Source organism: Sapajus apella, unplaced genomic scaffold (assembly GCF_009761245.1).
Source record: "Sapajus apella isolate SASKATOON/1434 unplaced genomic scaffold, GSC_monkey_1.0 scaffold3, whole genome shotgun sequence".
NCBI classification, from domain to species: domain Eukaryota; kingdom Metazoa; phylum Chordata; class Mammalia; order Primates; family Cebidae; genus Sapajus; species Sapajus apella.
The window spans coordinates 18415057-18433742 of NW_022436943.1; the positions used below are offsets into that span (position 1 = coordinate 18415057).

The 18686-nt window shown below is 38.2% G+C and overlaps 1 long non-coding RNA gene across 1 annotated transcript; it reads right to left on the bottom strand.

Annotated features, from left to right (window-relative positions):
• Positions 1-12252: 12252 nt before the first annotated feature.
• LOC116531616 lies at positions 12253-18170 on the bottom strand. Its single transcript, XR_004260493.1, has 3 exons — positions 17928-18170; positions 14461-14545; positions 12253-13259 (listed from the first exon to the last, which is right to left on the bottom strand). It is a non-coding gene; the product is annotated as an uncharacterized LOC116531616 (long non-coding RNA).
• Positions 18171-18686: the final 516 nt, after the last annotated feature.

Sequence of the window (18686 nt, forward strand, 5' to 3'; positions counted from 1 at the left end):
GAAATATGTTCTCATTGTTCAATACCCGCCTATGAGTGAGAACATGTGGTGTTTGATCTTCTGCTCTTCTGTCACATGTACCCCAAAACCTAAAATGCAATAAAATAAATAAATGGGGGAAAAAATTCAGTTAAAATCAGGCACATCAAGTATTAAACTTCTGGTACAGATATATTCATGACAAATAAATTACTTGAAAATTAAAAAATATTACAACTACATAAGATATTTAATTTTTAAAAAATATTATATTTTCAGCAGAATGCATGCAAGACCCATACCTACATTATACAATGGCAGAAAGTCTAACTTTGGTATGGGTTTTTTGTAATAGTAGACAAAGATTTGTTCCATTATATAATCAAACTGTTTTACTGTTTTGTTCTCCCCAAATTATTTAATTATTACCATTAGGAAACAAATAATTATGCTTCAATTTGGAATTAATGATACCTTTTCTTGGCTGTTGCATAAACTGGAAATCATAAAAACTGTATTTCAGGCTCATAAAAAAAAAAAGAGGTTAGAAATAAATACCTTAGTCTGGCTTTTTGGAAAGCAGTCTTCTCTAAAGGCTTTTGTGCAAGTATTAATACTTTATTGGAAAGTGTGACATAGAGAAGGAGGATGAGGAATAGAAAAAAGAAAACAGAGGAGAGAGAGTCAACACAAAATGCCTTATCAAGTTATACATGGCTACAGGCCCCACCAATTGACACATAATTGTTCAATGAAAATGCTACTGTCTCCCTACTGATTTGAGGTGACATCTTTCTTCTATGCTAAATTCCCTTTTTAATGTTAGACCTATTTATGGCCTATTTAATCCCATTGATGTCTTTTTATTCATGTATCACATTATTTTTATTTATTTATTCTTTTTATTTATTTATTTTTATTTATTTATTATGGTTTAAGTTCTGGGATACGTGTGCAGAACGTGCTGGTTTGCTACAAAAGTATACATGTGCCATGGTGGTTTGCTGCACCCATCAACCTGTCATCTACATCAGGTATTTCTCCTAATGCTATCCCTACCCTAGCCTCCATCCCCTGACAGGCCCTGGTATGTGATGTTCCCCTCCCTGTGTCCATGTGTACTCATTGTTCAACTCCTACTTATAAGTGAGAATATGTGGTGTTTGGTTTTCTGTTCCTGTGTTTAGTTTGCTGAGAATGATGATTTCCAGCTCCATCCATATCCCTGCAAAAGACATGAACTCATTCTTTTTATGGCTGCATAGTATTCCATGATGTATATGTGCCACATTTTCTGTACCTGGTCTATCATTGATGGGCATTTGGGTTGGTTCCAAGTCTATTGCTATTGTGAGTACTGCAGCAGTAAACATACATGTACATGTGTCTTTATTGTAGAGTGATTTATACTCCTTTAGATATATACCCAGTAATGGGATTGCTGGGTCAAATGGTATCTCTGGCTCCAGATCTTTGAGGAATCACCACACTGTCTTCTACAATGGTTGACTAATTTACACTACCACCAACAGTGCAAAAGCGTTCCTATTTCCCGACATCCTCACCAGGATCTGTTGTTTCCTGACGTTTTAATGATTGCCATTCTAACTGGCATGAGATGGTATCACTGTAGTTTTGATTTGCATTTCTTCAGTGACCAGTGATGATAAGCTTTTTTCATGTTTTTTGGCCACGTAAATGTCTTCTTTTGAGAAGGGTCTGTTCATATCCTTTGCTCACTTTTTTATTGGGTTTTTTTTTTTTTTGTAAATTTGTTCAAATTCCCTGTAGATTCTGGATATTAGTCCTTTGTCAGATGGATAGATTGCAAAAACTTTCTCCTATTCTGTAGGTTGCCTCTTCACTCTGATGACAGGTTTTTTTGTTTGTTTGTTTGCTGTGCAGATGCTCTTTAGTTTAATTAGATCCCACTTGTCAATTTTGGCTTTTGTTGCAATTGTTTTTGGTGTCTTTGCCCATGCCTATGTCCTGAATGGTATTGCCAACATTTTCATCTAGGATTTTTATGAATTTTGGTCTTACATTTAAGACTTTAATCCATCTTGAGTTAATTTTTGTATAGGGTGTGAGGAAGGGGTACATTTCAGTTTTCTGCTTATAGCTAGCCAGTTTTCCCAACACCACTTATTAAATAGGGAATCCTTTCACCGTTGCTTGTTTTCCTCAAGTCTGTCAAAGATTAGATTATTGTAGATGTGTGGTGTTATTTCTGAGGCCTCTGTTCTCTTCCATTGGTCTCTACATCTGTTTTTGTACAAGTACCATGCTGTTTTGGTTGGTATGGCCTTGTAGTATAGTTTGAAGTCAGGTAGCATGATGCCTCCAGCTTTGTTCTTTTTGCTTAGGATTGTCTTGGCTATGCTGGCTCTTTTTTGGTTCCATATGAAATTTAAAGTAGCTTATTCTAATTCTGCGAAGAAAGTAAATGGTAGCTTGATGGAAATAGCCTTGAATCTATAAATTACTTTGGGCAATATGGCCATTTTCACAATATTGATTCTTCCTATCCATGATCATGGAATGTTTTTCCATTTGTTTGTGTCCTCTCTTATTTCCTTGATGGTAGTTTGTAGTTCTCCTTGAAGAGGTCTTCCACATCCCTTGTAAGTTGTATTTCTAAGTATTTTAGTCTTTTTGTAGCAATTGTTAATAAGAGTTCACACATGATTTGGCTGTTTGTCCATTATTGGTGTATAGAAATGCTTGTGATTTTTGCATATTGATTTTGTACCCTGAGACTTTGCTGAAATTGCTTAACAACTTAAGGAGTTTTTGGGCTGAGACAATGGGGTTTTCTAAATATACAATCATGTCATCTGCAAACAGAGACAGTTTGACTTCCTGTCTTCCTATTGAATACCCTTTATTTCTTTCTCTTGCCAGATTGCCCTGGCCAGAACTTCCAATACTATGTTGAATAGGAGTGGTGAGAGAGGGCATCCTTGTCTCGTGCCTGTTTTCAAAGGGAATGCTTCCAGCTTTTGCCCATTCACTTTGATACTGGCTGTGGGTTTGTCATCAATAGCTCTTATGATTTTGAGATATGCTTGATTAATACCTAGTTTATTGAGTGTTTTTAGCATAAAGGGTGTTGAATTTTATCAAAGGCCTTTTCTGCATCTATTGAGATAATCATGTGGTTTTGTCATTGGTTTTGTTTATGTAATGGATTACATTTATTGATTTGCATATGTTGAACCAGACTTGCATCCCAGGGATAAAGCCAACTTGATGATGGTGGATAAGCTTTTTGATGTACTGCTGGTTTCAGTTTGCCAGTATTTTATTGAGGATTTTCACATCAATATTTATCAGGGATATTGGCCTGAAATTTCCTTTTTTTTTTTTTTTTTTTTTGTTGCGTCTCTGCCAGGTTTTGGTATCAGGATGATGCTGGCCTAATAAAATAAGTTGGAGAGGAGTCACTCTTTTTCTATTGTTTGGAATAGTTTCAAAAAGAATAGTACCAGCTCCTCTTTGTACCTCTGGTAGAATTCGGTTGTGCATGTGCCTGGGCCTGGGCTTTTTTGGTTGATAGGCTATTAATTACTGCCTCAATTTCAGAACTTGTTATAGGTCTATTCAGAATTCTTCCTGGTTTAGTCTTGGGAGGGTGTATGTGTCCAGGAATTTATCCATTTCTTCTAGGTTTTCTATTTTATTTATGTAGGGATGTTTATAGTATTGTCTGATGGTAGTTTGTATTTCTGTGGGATCAGTGGTGATCACCTCTTTATCATTTTTTATTGTGTCTTTTGATTCTCCTCTTTTTCCTTCTTTAATAGTCTGGCTAGCAGTCTATCTATTTTGTTAATCTTTTCAAAAAACCAGCTTCTGGATTCATTGATCTTTTTTGAAGGGTTTTTTTCTGTCTCTATCTCCTTCAGTTCTGTTCCGATCTTAGTTATTTCTTGTCTTCTGCTACCTTTTGAATTTGTTTGCTCTTGCTTCTATGGTTCCTCTAATTTTGATGTTAGGGTGTTGATTTTAGAACTTTCCCACTTTCTTGTGTGAGTATTCAGTGCCATAAATTTGCCTCTAAACTGCTTTGGCTGCTTCCCAGAGATTCTGGTACACTGTGTCTTTGTCCTCATTGGGCTCAAAGAACATCTTTATTTCTGCCTTAATTTTGTTATTTACCCAGTAGTCATTCAATAGCAAGTCGTTCAGTTTCCATGTGGCTGTGTGGTTTTGAGTAAGATTCTTAATTCTGAGTTCTAATTTGATTGCACTGTGGTCTGAAAGACCGTTATGATTTCTTTTCTTTTGCATCTGCTGAGGAGTATATTATTTCCAATTATGTGGTCAATTTTATAATAAGTACTATATGGTGCTGAGAAGAATATATATTCTGTTGATTTGGGGTGGAGAGTCCTGTAGATGTCTGTTAGGTACACTTGGTCCAGAGCTGAGTTCAAGTCCTGAATATCCTTGTTAGTTTTCTGTCTCATTGATCTGTCTAAGATTAACAGTGGGGTGTTCAAGTCTCCCACTATTATTGTGTGGTAGTCTCTCTCTGTAGGTCTCTAAGAACTTGCTTGATGAATCTGGGTGCCATATTAGGTGCATATATCTCTAGGATGGTTAGCTCTTTAAAGTCTGTTTTATCAGAGACTAGGATTGCAACCCTCCACCCCCTCTTTTTTTTCCTTTTCATTTGCTTGGTAAATTTTCCTCCATCTTTTTATTTTGAGCCAATGTTTGTCTTTGCATGTGAGATGGGTCTCCTGAATACAGCACACTGATGGATCTTGACTATTCATCCAATTTGACAGTCTGTGTCTTTTAATTGGGGCATTTAGCCCATTCACATTTAAGGTTAATATTGTTATGTGTAGATTTTATCCTGTTATTATGATGATAGCTGGCTATTTTGCACATTAGTTGGTGAAGTTTCTTCATAGTGTCAATAGCCTTTACATTTTGGTATGTTTTTGCAGTGGCTGGTACCAGGTTTTCCTTTCCATATTTAGGGCTTCCTTTAGGAGCTCTTGTAAAGCAGGCCTGGTGGTGACAAAATCCCTCAGCATTTGCTGGTATGGAAAGGATGTTATTTCTCCTTTGCTTACGAAGCTTCGTTTTGCTGTATATGAAAATCTGGGTTGAAAATTATTTTCTTTAAGAACATTGAATATTGGCCCCCACTCTCTTCTGGCTTGCAGGGTTTCTGCAGAGAGATCCCCTGTTAGTCTGATGGACTTCCCTTTGGGGGTTACCTTACCTTTCGCTCTGACTGCCCTTAACATTTTTTCCTTCATTTCAACCTTGGTGAATCTGATGGTTATGTGTCTTGGGGTTATTCTTCTCAAGGAGTATCTTAATTGTGTTCTCTGTATTTCCTGAATTTGAATGTTGGCCTGTCTTGCTATGTTGGGGAAGTTCTCCTGGATAATATCCTTAAGTGTGCTCTCCAATCTGGTTCCATTCTCTTCTTCACTTTCAGGAAAACAAATCAAATGTAAGTTTTTTTTCTTTTCACATAGTCTCATATTTCTTGGTGGCTTTGCTCATTTCTTTTCACTCTTTTTTTCTCTAACCTTGTCTTCTTGAATTATTTCATTGAGTTGATCTTCAATCTCTGATATCCTTTCTTCTGCTTGACTGATTCACATATTGATATTTGTGTATGCTTCATGAAGTTCTTGTGCTGTGTTTTTCAGCTCCATATGTCATTTATGTTCTTCTCTAAACTGGCTATTCTACTTAGTAGTTCCTGGAACCTTTTATCAAGTTTCTTAGCTTCTTTGCATTGAGTTAGAATATACTCCTTTAGCTCAGAGGAGTTTGTTATTACCCACCTTCTGAAGCCTACTTTTGTCAATTTGTAAAACTCATTCTTTATCCAGTATTGTTCCCTTGCTGGCAAGGAGTTGTGATCCTTTGGAGAAGAAGAGGCATTCTTGTTTTTGGAATTTTCAGCATTTTTGCACTGGTTTTTCCTCATGTTCTACCTTTGATCGTTGAGGCTGATGACCTTTGGATAGGGTTTTTGTGTGGGCGGCCTTTCTGTTGATGTTGATGTTATTCCTTTCTGTTTGTTAGTTTTCCTTCTAACAGTCAGGCCTCTCTTCTGCAGGTCTGCTGGAGTTCCATTCTGGATCCTTTTTGCCTGGGTATCACCAGTGGAGGCTGCAGAACAGCGAAGATTGGTGCCTACTCATTCCTCTGGAAGCTTCATCCCAGAGGGGCACCCACCAGATGCCAGCCAGAGCTCTACTGTATGAGGTGTTTGTCAACCCCTGCTCGCAGATATCTCAGTTCTGTTCCAATCTTAGTTATTTCTTGTCTTTTGCTAGCTTTTGAATTTGTTCCATCTGAGGAAGCAGTCTGTCCCTTACCTCAAGTGCTGTGCTGGGAGATCCACTGCTCTCTTCAGAGCCCATGGGCAGGAATGTTTAAGTCTATAATAGTTGTGCCCACAGCCATCCCTTCTGCAAGGTGCTCTCTCCCAGGGAGATGGGAGTTTGATCTATGAGCCCATAATGTCTTTCTTTCAGAGATGCCCTGCCCAGAGAGGAGGAATCTAGAGAGGAAGTCTGACTACAGCTGCTTCGCTGAGGTGGGTTCTACCCTGTTTGAACTTCCCTGCAACTTTTTTTATACTGTAAGGGGAAAACCGCCTACTCAAGCCTCAGTAATGGCAGGTGCCCCTCCTCCCACTAAGCTTGAGTGTCCCAGGTCAACTTCAGACTGCTGTGCTGGCAGTGAGAATTTCAAGCCAGTGAATCTTAGCTTGCTAGGCTCTGTGGTGGTGCCCACTTGGCTCCCTGACTTCAATCTTCTTTCCAGGGGAGTGAATGGTTCTGTCTCGCTGGCCTTCCAGGCACCAGTGGGGTATGAAAAAAACCTCCTGCAGCTAGCTCAGTGTCTGCCCAAACAGCTGCCCAGTTTTGTGCTTGAAACCCAGGGCTCTGGAGGTGCAGGCATGCAGGGGAATCTCCTGGTCTGTGGGTTGCAAAGACCATGGGAAAAGCATGGTATCTAGGCCAGATAGCACCGTCCCTCATGGCACAGTCCTTCATGGCTTTCCTTGGCTAAGGGAGGGAGCTCCCCGACCCTTTGCACTTCCCAGGTGAGGTGATACCCCATCCTGCTTCTGCTTGCCCTTTGTGGACTGCACCCACTGTCTAACCAGTCCCAGTGAGATGAGCCGGGTACCTCAGTTGTAAATGCAGAAATCACCCACCTTCAGCATTGGTCTCACTGGGGGCTGCAGACCAGAGCTGAGATTTAAAATGTGTTTAAATGTGTGAAAAAACTAGTTATCTTTATGATTGCTTTTCCAGATTTTTCTTGACTATTTTTTCTTTTTCTTTTTTCATTTGAACTTTAGTATTAGCTTGTCTTTGATTACAAAATAAAAAATACTGTTGCTTTTTTTATTGAATCAAATCTTTGTTATGTTGACTTTTCTTATCTAAGAAATGATATACCTTCCCATTTATTCATCTTATTTTGTGTTTTTTGGTAGCATCTTAAAATGTTCTTTATATAAATCATGCCCATCTCTGACACTTATTCCTAAGCACTTTATCGTCCTTGTTGAATTGTAAATAGTTTTTTCTTCTCTTTTATCATATATATGTATATAATTGACTTCTGTAGATTGCAAACCCACAAACTTACTAAGTTCTCTGATTTTGGTTAGTTTCTTTGGTTTTTTGTCATGAAATCTGACCTACATCTATACTGAATCATAGCTTTGCTAGATTTAATATGCCTTGAAGTAAAGAGCTACAAAAATCCTTTGCATTTGATAAATGATACTATTTGAACCCAGGTCACATCTTCTATAAAAGCATTATTTCATCCTGGTTTTTGGATATGAAGCAATTTTATGGTTGATGTTGATCTGTTTGCTTTCCTTCAATATTTAAAACAATATCCAGCTGTTAGTTTTTTATTATTATCAAGTAATCCGTGGAAGTCTTGGGAGAGCGTTTGCTGTAATTTTGTACTTTATCAAAAGAGGAAATATGTGGCTTTTATTGCTAAAAGAAATAAGTTTCAATTATTCTGGAATATGTCTTCTCTCTTACCATGAATCATTCGACTGATTACCCACTTGGGCCTCGCACTAGACCAAGTACTTCTTTAGCAGCATAGTATCAGAAGTACCAGCTATTGGGAGCTAAGGATATGAATACTGAAGAAAAGCTGGAAAGATCAAGGACTATCAATGATCCAAGCTATGGCAGGTAGGCAAATTGATGTTAGCATGCATCTATATGTCGCAATAGTCAGAAGCCAAGCAAGTAGACAATAACTGGTGGGTGAAGTTGGTGGTGGGGGGTGTTATTTAATAGAGCATGAAAAAAATCAATGGCAAAATACTAGATGGAAATATTATATGTAACTCATGAAAGACCAAACACAAATTGTCCAACAATAAAAGAAAAAGCTACAGTAAATATGCTAGGCTATATACAGCTATTAAAATTATAACTCTGATTATTAGGTAGAAACATTGAAAAGTATTTACAAAGTGATTCTAAGCGAATAAAAAAGTCATAATAGCTACATATTCAGTATTTGTTATTTCTAATTTAGAAATCAACTGTAAAGGCAAAACAATGGAGATGGCAAAAATATCAGTTGCTGCCAGAGGTCAGAAAGGAGTGAAGCGCAGAGAATTTTAAGAGCAGAGGCACCACTCTGTATGAAGTATCCATGCATCACTTACCAACAGAGATACATTCTGAGCAATGTGCCATTAGGCAATTTCATTGTTGTGCAAACATCACAGAATGTACTTCCACCAATCTAGATGGTGTAGCCTACACATACAGCCTATGGCTCCTCCTCTACAAACCTAGGCAGCATATTACTACTCTGAATACTATAGGCAATTGTAATGCAATGGTAAGTATATGTGTACCTGAACATATATAAACATTGAAAAGATACAGTAAAGTTACAGTATTATAATCTTATAGGACCATTCTTGTATATGCAGTCTACGGTTCGCTGAGATGTTGTTTATGCAACAAATATGATTGTACCATAATGTTGGATGTGTGTCAATATACATTTATCAAACCCATAAAATGTACAGCACCAAGGGTGAACCCTAATGTAAACTATGGACTTAGGATGATAGTGATGTATCAATGAAGGTTCATTAATTGTAATGGATGTAGCATTCTAGAGGGCAATGTTGATCATGGAGGAGGCTATACATGTCTCAGGGCAGGAGGTATATGGGAAATTTCTATACCTTCCACTCAATTCTTCTGTGATCTTAAATCTGCTCTAAAAAATAAAGATTTTATTTTTAAAAACTTAACTACGTGTGGATAAATTTTTTGAAATAATATGAAGAAATAACAGAGAGATGGGATTATGTTGTGATTTAGAAAATAGAATTTTTGTTGATTTAACAAAAAAATTAATACTATTATCAAGATATGAGCTTAAGAGAATGGGAAAAGTGATGACAAGAAGAATACCTGATAACTAAGGCTGGCGTTTGCTTTAATCAAGCAATGGTATATGTCTCCCATTGTTATCATTAATAAGAGATAATATTTGCATATTATTGCCTGTATGCTGGGCCCTTAAAACAAAAATTGGTCCTCACCTATGATTAAAATCCACTTGTACATATCTTTTTTTTCATTCCTGTCCGAAATGGATAAAATGAAAGTATGCCACTGCATATGGAGAAAACAGGAGACATAGCAAAAAAAAAAAAAAAGGCATTTTTCTGCTGCTCACTATATAAGGATACAAGAGAAATATATGAGGTGGCTCCTGCCCTCAAGGCCCTTAGAACTTACCTTAGGGAAATTGTACCTGAAATAATTGGCAATAAAAGATATTGTTTTCTGTTACCTCGAAGTGCAATAAAATATTTTAAAAAGAGAACAAATACATAAAAACAACTCCACCAGTGTTCCTCAACAGAAATGTTGTTAGAATTTGTGACATTTCTTCGATTGTGCAGAACTGTCTCATGCATTGCGAGACTGCTTACATCCCTGGCCCCTATCATTTAAATGCCAGGTGTTCCCAGCCATTGTGTCAAATAAAAATAAATTTAATTTCAAATGCTCCTCACATTTATTTACAAATTAAGACTCTTTAGACTAAGCATTTTCAAACTGTAATATTCCAAAAAATCTTAGTGCATTTTGGTGCATTTTGGTGCATTTTGTTCAACTTATCAATATTAAAAAACATAGTAAAAATAATAATGATAACATATGCATCCAAAACCCTTAGACATCTTTGACTTTTCTCTTCTCTCATCTTCCACATCAGATCAATCAACACTGCTCTGTGTACTTTTAAAACCCCACTCATAGTCCAACCACTTCTGTCTACCAAACCGCATTGTGCAAGCCCCCATCATCTCTCACCTGGATTATTGCAGTAGCTTCTTGTTGTGGACTGAATGTCTATGTCTCCCCAAAATTTATACATGAAGCCCTAACCCTCAATGTGCTGGTATTTGGAGATGAAGCCTTTGGGAGGTGATTAGAGTTAGATGAGGTCATGAGGGTAGAGCCCTGGTACCGTGGATTAAAGTCCTTATTAGAAGACTCACAAGACAGCACTCTCTCTTTCCCCCCCTCTCTCTCTACCTCTCCTCTTTCCTCCCCCCACCCATGCACACCCATCAAGGGAAGGCCATATGAACACATGGTGAGATGGTGGCTACCTACAAGCTAAGAGAAGAGGCCTCCCACTAAATCTTACCTCACTGGTACTTTCATCTTGTACTTCACAGCCTCCAAAACCATAAGAAATCAATGTCTGTTGTTTAAGACACCCAGCCTGTAATATTTTGTTTTGGCAGCCAGAGCTAACTAGTACCCCTCCCAACTAGTTGCTAGATGTCCCCTTAGCCTTGTTCAGCCCATTCTCATGGGCTGATGTAATCTGATTTGCATTTTCACCAGGATCACTCTCAGCCTGGTGAGAGTGATCCTGTTGAAAATGCAAATCAGATTACATCATTTTCTCCTCAGAACACATCCATGACTTCTTCTTTCCTCATGAACGTTACAAAAAAGGGTTTTACATAACCCTTATGACTTGAGACTTGGGCCCTGTGAACTTTTTGGCATGGCCTTTTAATGCCTTCCCCACCCACCTCATCCACAGGCTTGCTTGTCTTCCAGTGTGCCAGGTCCACTCTCTCTGCAGGGCCTTTGCAGTCTGTTCCATCTTTGGAGAGCTCCTCCTCCCTCACTCCCTTGACTATGAAATTTTTTACTCAGATGTCTGTGGTCACTTTAGCTACTATTGCCAATGCCCTTTCATGCCACGCATCACTTCCTACCTCCTTCCTTTAATTTACTTTTCTCCTTGTCCTGTGCTGCTTTTTTTCTTTCCATAGCACATTATACATCTTACTGATTTATCTTATTTGTTGTTAGCTCATCCCCCACACGAGAATATCACCTCCATCAGAACAGGGGTTTTCTTTTCCATGTTGTTCGTTGCTGTTTTCCAGTATCTGAAAAACTGTTCCTCATTACTTTTTTTCATTATTGCTCCCCTAAGACTTTTTCAGACATCTTATTTCCTAATCACCCCCCATGAAATTTTAATGCCACAGATAGGATGTATATATGTTTACATTTGGAGGGCCACACACCATTTCAATAAATAACATTTTTCACCCTCAATAACTAATATTTTCTTCCTTGACATATTGAAGGTACATGATCTAGAATAAGGCCTTGGATGTAGCACATGGTAAATATATGTTGAATAAATGAATGATTTAAACAATATATATACATCAAATTTATCACTGAATACCATCGACATTAAATTATCCACTATAAAATAATTTTATGCAAATTTCAGAAAGTTTTTCCTATTGTTTCTGTTTAGTAGAAAATTCTGAGATTGAGACTGGGCATGGTGGCTCACATGTGTAATCCCAACATTTTGGGAGACTGAGGCGGGCGTATCACCTGAGGTCAGGAGTTCAAGACCAGCTTGGTCAACATGATGAAACCCCATCTCTGCAAAAAAACAAAAGTTAGCTGGGCATGGTGGCCCATGTCTGTAATCCCAGCTACTTAATCCCAGCTACTCAGGAGGCTGAAGCAGAGGAATCACTTGAACCCAGGAGGTAGAGGTTGCAGTGAGCCAAGATCCAGCCTGGGTGACAGAGTGAAACTCCGTCTCAAATAAAGAAAATCCTGAGATTAAAAGGGGAGCTGCTAAAAATTGTTAATATTTACAACTATTTGACTCTATGAATCATAGATTTTTTAAAATACTAAGTAACCATAATAAAATATGACATAAATTGCATGTTGAGGCTAAATATAAGACTACTTATCTATACACCTTGATTTCCAACTTTTTATTAATTGAAACATTAAGTCTCACTAGCTTGGTAGTTAAACTCTGTAAATTCAAATTTATATCTATAAGATTTTGCATGAGCACATTACTTAAAACTTTAAAAAGCATTGCATTCAACAGCCTGCTCCCAGAGGCAAGAGGGACTATGACTATCTGTCTTCATAGTTCCACTGCCCTGTTAAGTACCTGGCACATAGTGTGCACCTAATAAAGACTGTTTGAATGGATATAGGCTGACTCTATTCAGGAGAAGTTTATGAAGAAGCTAGAACTTGAATAAAGGCTAAAAACATATACTGAATTTACATAGAGGAAACATTTCTTATTTGAAAGAGCATCAGGAGGAAAGACTGTCAGTTGTATATTTGGGAACACAGAGAAGTCAACTTGGGTATGTACAAGAAATTCAATTATGAAAAGTCTTGAAAACATGTCTGAGGAATTTGGACTAAAAGCAAAAAGAAGCCATTATGGAAATTTTATGAAGTAGAGTTAAATTACAAAAGTTGTCTTTTAGGAAAAGTCACCTGGCAACAGTATGAAAGGTGAATAAGAAAGAGGAGAGAATGAGAGGATGTAGATCAGTTAGGAGGTCATCAGTAATTGGATATGAATTAAAGAGATGACCCTTGTAATAGGGAAGAGTGGAGAGACTGAGGCTACTTTCAGAGGACAAGGTAGACCCTTTTCCTCATTAAGAGCCTTGGGCTGCAAGTAACGCAAATGAGATTAAACAAGAAAAAATATTGGGTCCTACTGCTGGATATCCAAAGGTAGTGTTCTTTCAGAGACAGGTTTACCCCAGTTTTCTTCCAGCTCCATTTCTCAAAGATTCATTTGACTCAGTGCTTCTCCATTTGTCAGCCTCATGCTCCAGGTGGCATGAACCTGGTGTCCTCAGTTCCATTGCATCCACACATGAACATATCCTGAGAAAAAGCAAGAAAAAAGAGAAAAAGAGAGAGAATTACTCCTGAAAGCTCTTTCAGAAGAGCAAGGAAGAACTTCCCTAGAATCACTAACAAATCTTTTCTTGAATCTCAGGGACATTAACTGGTTTGCACGTCAATTGCTAAACCAATGTGGCATAAGGAAAGGAGATTCTCCTTGGACCAGCCTACTGCCTTCTTGGGCTTGGGAGAGAGTTTGATTTCTGAGCCACATGGGCTGTCTAGGGGAGGATTTGGATATAGTACCAAAATTGGACTTTCTTTAAGAGAAGAGGAAAGAGGTAAGGGATGCTGGATGTGAAACCAACAATGCAGTGAAGAAGAGAACAGAATTTAAGATGAGTCCTGGTTTTTAGCTATTTGGTAGTATGACAGGTAAGAGAGACCAGTTTGAGAGTCAGAGATAAATTTAACTCCATTTTTAGAGAAAGCATATTAAACTGCAAAATGCTACTCAAAGATACTGTTGCTTCCTTGTTAGTAATTTGATAGTCAGTGGAGAATGGCCCTGAGCCCTTAGGGATGTCTCAGAGCTGGAAACAGAAATTTAGATGTCATCCATATAGAAGTGAATGAGCTCCCCAGAGAGTGGTTACAGAAAAGGGACCCATGATGAGTCTTATCCTCAGATTGGAGGAAGGAGGAAAAACAGATGTTAGGAGATTAAAGAAAACAAAGAGCTGTCAGAGAGAGATCTAAGGAATAGTATATGTGATGTAATCATGGAAGTTGAAAGGAAAAAATAATTCATGATGAAGATATCAAATGTTACCTAAAGATTATGAAGAAAGAGAGCTGACAAAGCCAAGTTTGGGCTTTAAGGGAACAAGATGTATGTAAGGAAGTCATTAAAAGGTTCATGAAAGATTTCCAAACAGCAGCAGACTGAAATGAAATTGCTAGCGTAAATCTGCAATAGGCCAGGTCAACTGAGTCCTTTTCACAATCCAATATGCCTCCTGCATAGGAAAAAGAAAAGAATGATCTGATCATTAAACATGTATAGTGGGTTTGGAAAAAGATAAAGAGGTGAGAGAATTTAGTCATGATAAAGCAATATTAAATCATTGAGTATGGAATTTACACTGTAGAGGGAATCTCAGCCGAAGGATGAGAATGGACAAAAATCCAGCCTTTGGTTCTGTTTCGTTGGATTTGCAATAAAATATAGCAGACTTACTAGCTTTGTGTCTTGGTTTGAGCTCCCTTGAAAGCACAGCTTAAACTAAGAGCTTGGGTACTGGTAGTTTATTAGAGAGGCAAGCCTAGGAAAAAGAATATGAGGAGTAAGACAGGGAAGTGATAAAAACTGATGAAGTAGCCAGGCACGGTGCCTCATGCCTATAATCCCAGCACTTTGGGAGGCTGAGGCGGGTGGATCATGAGGTCAAGAGATCGAGACCATCCTTGTCAACATGGTGAAACCCCGTCTCTACTAAAAATACAAAAATTAGCTGGGCATGGTGGCATGCACCTATAGTCCCAGCTACTCGGGAGGCTGAGGCAGGAGAATTGCTTGAACCCAGGAGGCGGAGGTTGCGGTGAGCCGAGATCTTGCCACTGCACTCCAGGGTAACAAAAGTGAAACTCCGTCTCAAAAAAAAAAAAAAACTGATAAAGTGTGTTATTGATTTCAGCCAGCTATTGCAGACAATGTAGTTGCTGGAATCCCACCTCAAGCTCATGTGATGATGTCTCTGTTTCTCTGCCACAAAGCTTTCTTTAAAGCTCAGTAACAACACAGCCTGAAATTGCTGAGGTGTTAACAACTCTAGGCAACCCTCAAACAGTGGGAGAAGGCATGGTGAATAAGGATCTACTGTACTAGCCAGTTACCACTGTAGGCAAATGAGACTCAGTCCCTCTGGAGACACACAGGGCAATTGTGAAAAATGACCGCAGAATGGTCCCATCAAATAACAGGGAGGTTGAACCTTGGTTAAAGTTTCCCCCAGCACAATCCCACATTGCACATATACAGGTGTTTCAGAGAAAGCCCTAAGGCAGAAAAGCAAAGAGCAACTACCACATGGGCTTGAAGTGAGACACTAGTAATTGCATGCGACTGTCACCACAGCTGTCCATCACAGCTGTCCACCACAGCTGCTCAGAAATCAGTAGCCCAAGAAGCTGTGACATGGGCATCACACACAGCTGCTGCACCAAGGTTTCTCCACCACAACACTACTGACATTTGGACTCAGTAATTGTTGTTGGGGCTGGCATGTGCCTTGCAGGATGTTAAGCAGCACCCCTGGACTTTCCCTATTACATGCCAGCTGCCACTTGCCCAGTTGTGGCAATGAAAAATGTCTCTAGACATTGCCCAGTGTCCCTAGGGAGGCAAAAATCATACCCAGTTCAGACCCACTGTGAAACACTGTGTAACCTCGTGCAAGTTTCTTCTCTTCTCTAAATCTGTTTCTCTTTTTTTTCTTTCTTTTTTTTTTTTTTTTTGAGAGGGAGACTCGCTCTGTTGCCCCGGCTGGAGTGCAGTGGCACCATCTCAGCTCACTGTAACCTCTGCCTCCTGGGTTCAAGTGATTCTTTCGCCTCAGCTTCCTGAGTATCTGGGATTACAGACTTGCGCCACCACACCCAGCTAATTTTTTTATTTTTAGTAGAGACAAGGTTTTGTCATGTTGGTCAGGCTGTTCTCAAACTCCTGACCTCACATGATCTGCTCTCCTTATCCTCTCCAAATGCTGGGATTATAGGTGTAAGCCACCGTGCCCAGACCTCTAAATTTGTTTCTTATCATAAAATGAGGATAATAATACTACTGAACTCAAAGGTTTTGGAAGATGATTAAATGAAGTGGTGAAGATTAAGCAGTTATCAGAGTAAATGGACACTTAGCACATAGTATGTGTTTAATAAGAAGATAATAGTAATGGCAGTACTGTAAAAAATAGTGATACACTTTTATGGCTAGAATGAATTCAAGGTTTAACTTCCTCTTATTTGATTAAAATAATAAAATAAGGTACTCATTAAAAATAAAAATAAGGTATTTATTCCTAATATCTATTTCAGCAAATGAATTAAAGGCAGAATCTCAATGTGGATAAATCAAAGTGAAAAAGTTTGACATCAGTCACTTTTCATCTTCTTTCATTACAAACACCAATTAATGCTCTTAAGTTAAACATGACCACGTATCATTTTGTTGTAGCTAAGTGAACTCAAAGTGTGAAGGAGATAAAAAGAACTCTGCTTAAAAAGTGAATAGAAAATTTGAATGCTGTGTATTTCAGAATAATCTTGCAGAGTTTACACCTCAGTATTTTCTAAAATACAGATTTAAAACATACATTTAGTAAAACAAAAATTTTTTAGCATAGTCTGCAATCTCAGACTTAAAGACATGAATATTTTAGGTTTATTAGCACAAATTGAATACCAGCATGCAAACACTGAAATGAATTTAAGGAAATTGTTAATGATTCATTCCATAGAGTAATTAGATTTTTGTATGATTGGAATAAATACATTAGCAAAAACAATTATGCACTGATGCAGTGAAAAATCACTCTCAGGAAAAAAGTCAGTGGTGTAATAAAAAGGACATTTTTGCAGGGCTCCTCCTGTACTTTCTTGACTGAATCACAAACAGCTGTTGCCATCTGCCAGGGTGAGCCCTTGGCAGAAAGGCACGACAAACCTCTGCCAAACCCTGGTCTGTTGAGAGTGTCTACCCCAGAGCTCTCAGAGATTGAGTATTCTTAAGAGATAGTAAGTGAATCTCCAGTAAAACTGACTTATGTCATTCTTAAGGGACTGTAGGGAAAAAGCAAACAAAATAAGCAGAAAAAGCACATTTGTGAAGAATTACCTTTGTGGCTCTGCTTCTGTTACTTTAAATCTTTTAGAGGGTATACGCTTTTGCTCACAATGGAATCATTGTTCAAACTTACTACATGGTGTTGTAACTACTTCTTAATGTGCATTAAACTGCTAGTGCAAGTGCCAAGACATTGTCATCTCTGTATCCCCAAGACCTAGCACAGAGCAGGCACTCAGTGAGTAAATGAATGAATAAAAGAATTGGTCCAGGCTGGGTTCGGTGGCTCATGCCTGTAATCCCAGCACTTTGGGAGGCCAAGGCAGGTGGATCACCTGGGGTCAGGAGTTCAAGACCAGCCTGGCCAACATGGTGAAACCCCTGTCTCTACTAAAAAAACAAAAATTAACCAGGTTCAGTGGCTCACACCTATATTCCCAGCTACTCGTGAGGTTGAACCAGGGAGGCAGAGGTTGCAGTGAGCCAAGATCTTGCCACTGCACTGCAGCCTGGGCGATGGAAGCAGACTCTGTCTCAAAAAATAATAAAAATAGTAAAATATATACGTATACATACACATATATATACACAGTATATATGTGTATTTTATATATGTGTATATATACACATATATTATATATATGTTTATGTATGTGCATATATCATATAATAAATATACACATTATATATGTGTGTATATGTATATATATGTGTCTGTATATGTGTGTGTGTATATATACATACATATATATGTGTATGTATATGTATGTGTGTATATATATACACACACATATGCATACACATATATATACATACACACACACACACACACACACACACACATATATGTAGGTCCAGCTCACCATGATTGCTGTACCAGCCTCCAAGATCAGTTGCAAATTTCAAATATCAATCTCAGCCTTCACAGGGGTATCTTAAGTACTGTACCTCAGAACCACTGAAACTTCTTATCACGTCTCAGCCTTCCTAGAATAGACACAGTCTGAAGTGGCAGGAAATGAGGCAATGAGAGCCATGTGACACAGGCCACATCTACATCCTTGAAGAAAATAAGTTAGGCAATCTTCTAGATCATTGAGACAGAAAAGATGTTTGCCAGGAAATGCCAGACAACTCAGGCAAAGTGCCGTTTTTTTCCTTCTTGAATTAATGGTATAATTGCCTCAGTTCTCCATTTGTCTATTTTTGTTCAGACATAGCTTCAGATCAAATAATTTGCAGCAAGGAGTCCTAGGGGAATAAAAGAAAAGGAGCCCAGAGACAAAGGAGGAACCTTCCAAACTAGTTCAACTGTGTCACAGAACAGCCTGAATGCATCCAGGTGGCAGTGTGGAAATCAGGAAGCGAAACTGGATCTATACAAATGATGAGGAAATGCTTATTCGAATTTCACAAATAAGAGCATTAGTATTTTCACAATGCAAAGCATTTGATTTTACCTTAATATATCAATATTTCAAATGTAGGTCCTTGTAGATCAATTGCTTCTATTTCTTTTCTGTGGATGTTGACTGCAAAGAGGCTTTTCTGTAAGAATTCAATCTAGAAAAGCTTAAAAGAAATAGTGGTGAAGAAGAAATGGTTTTAAAAACTAAACTTAA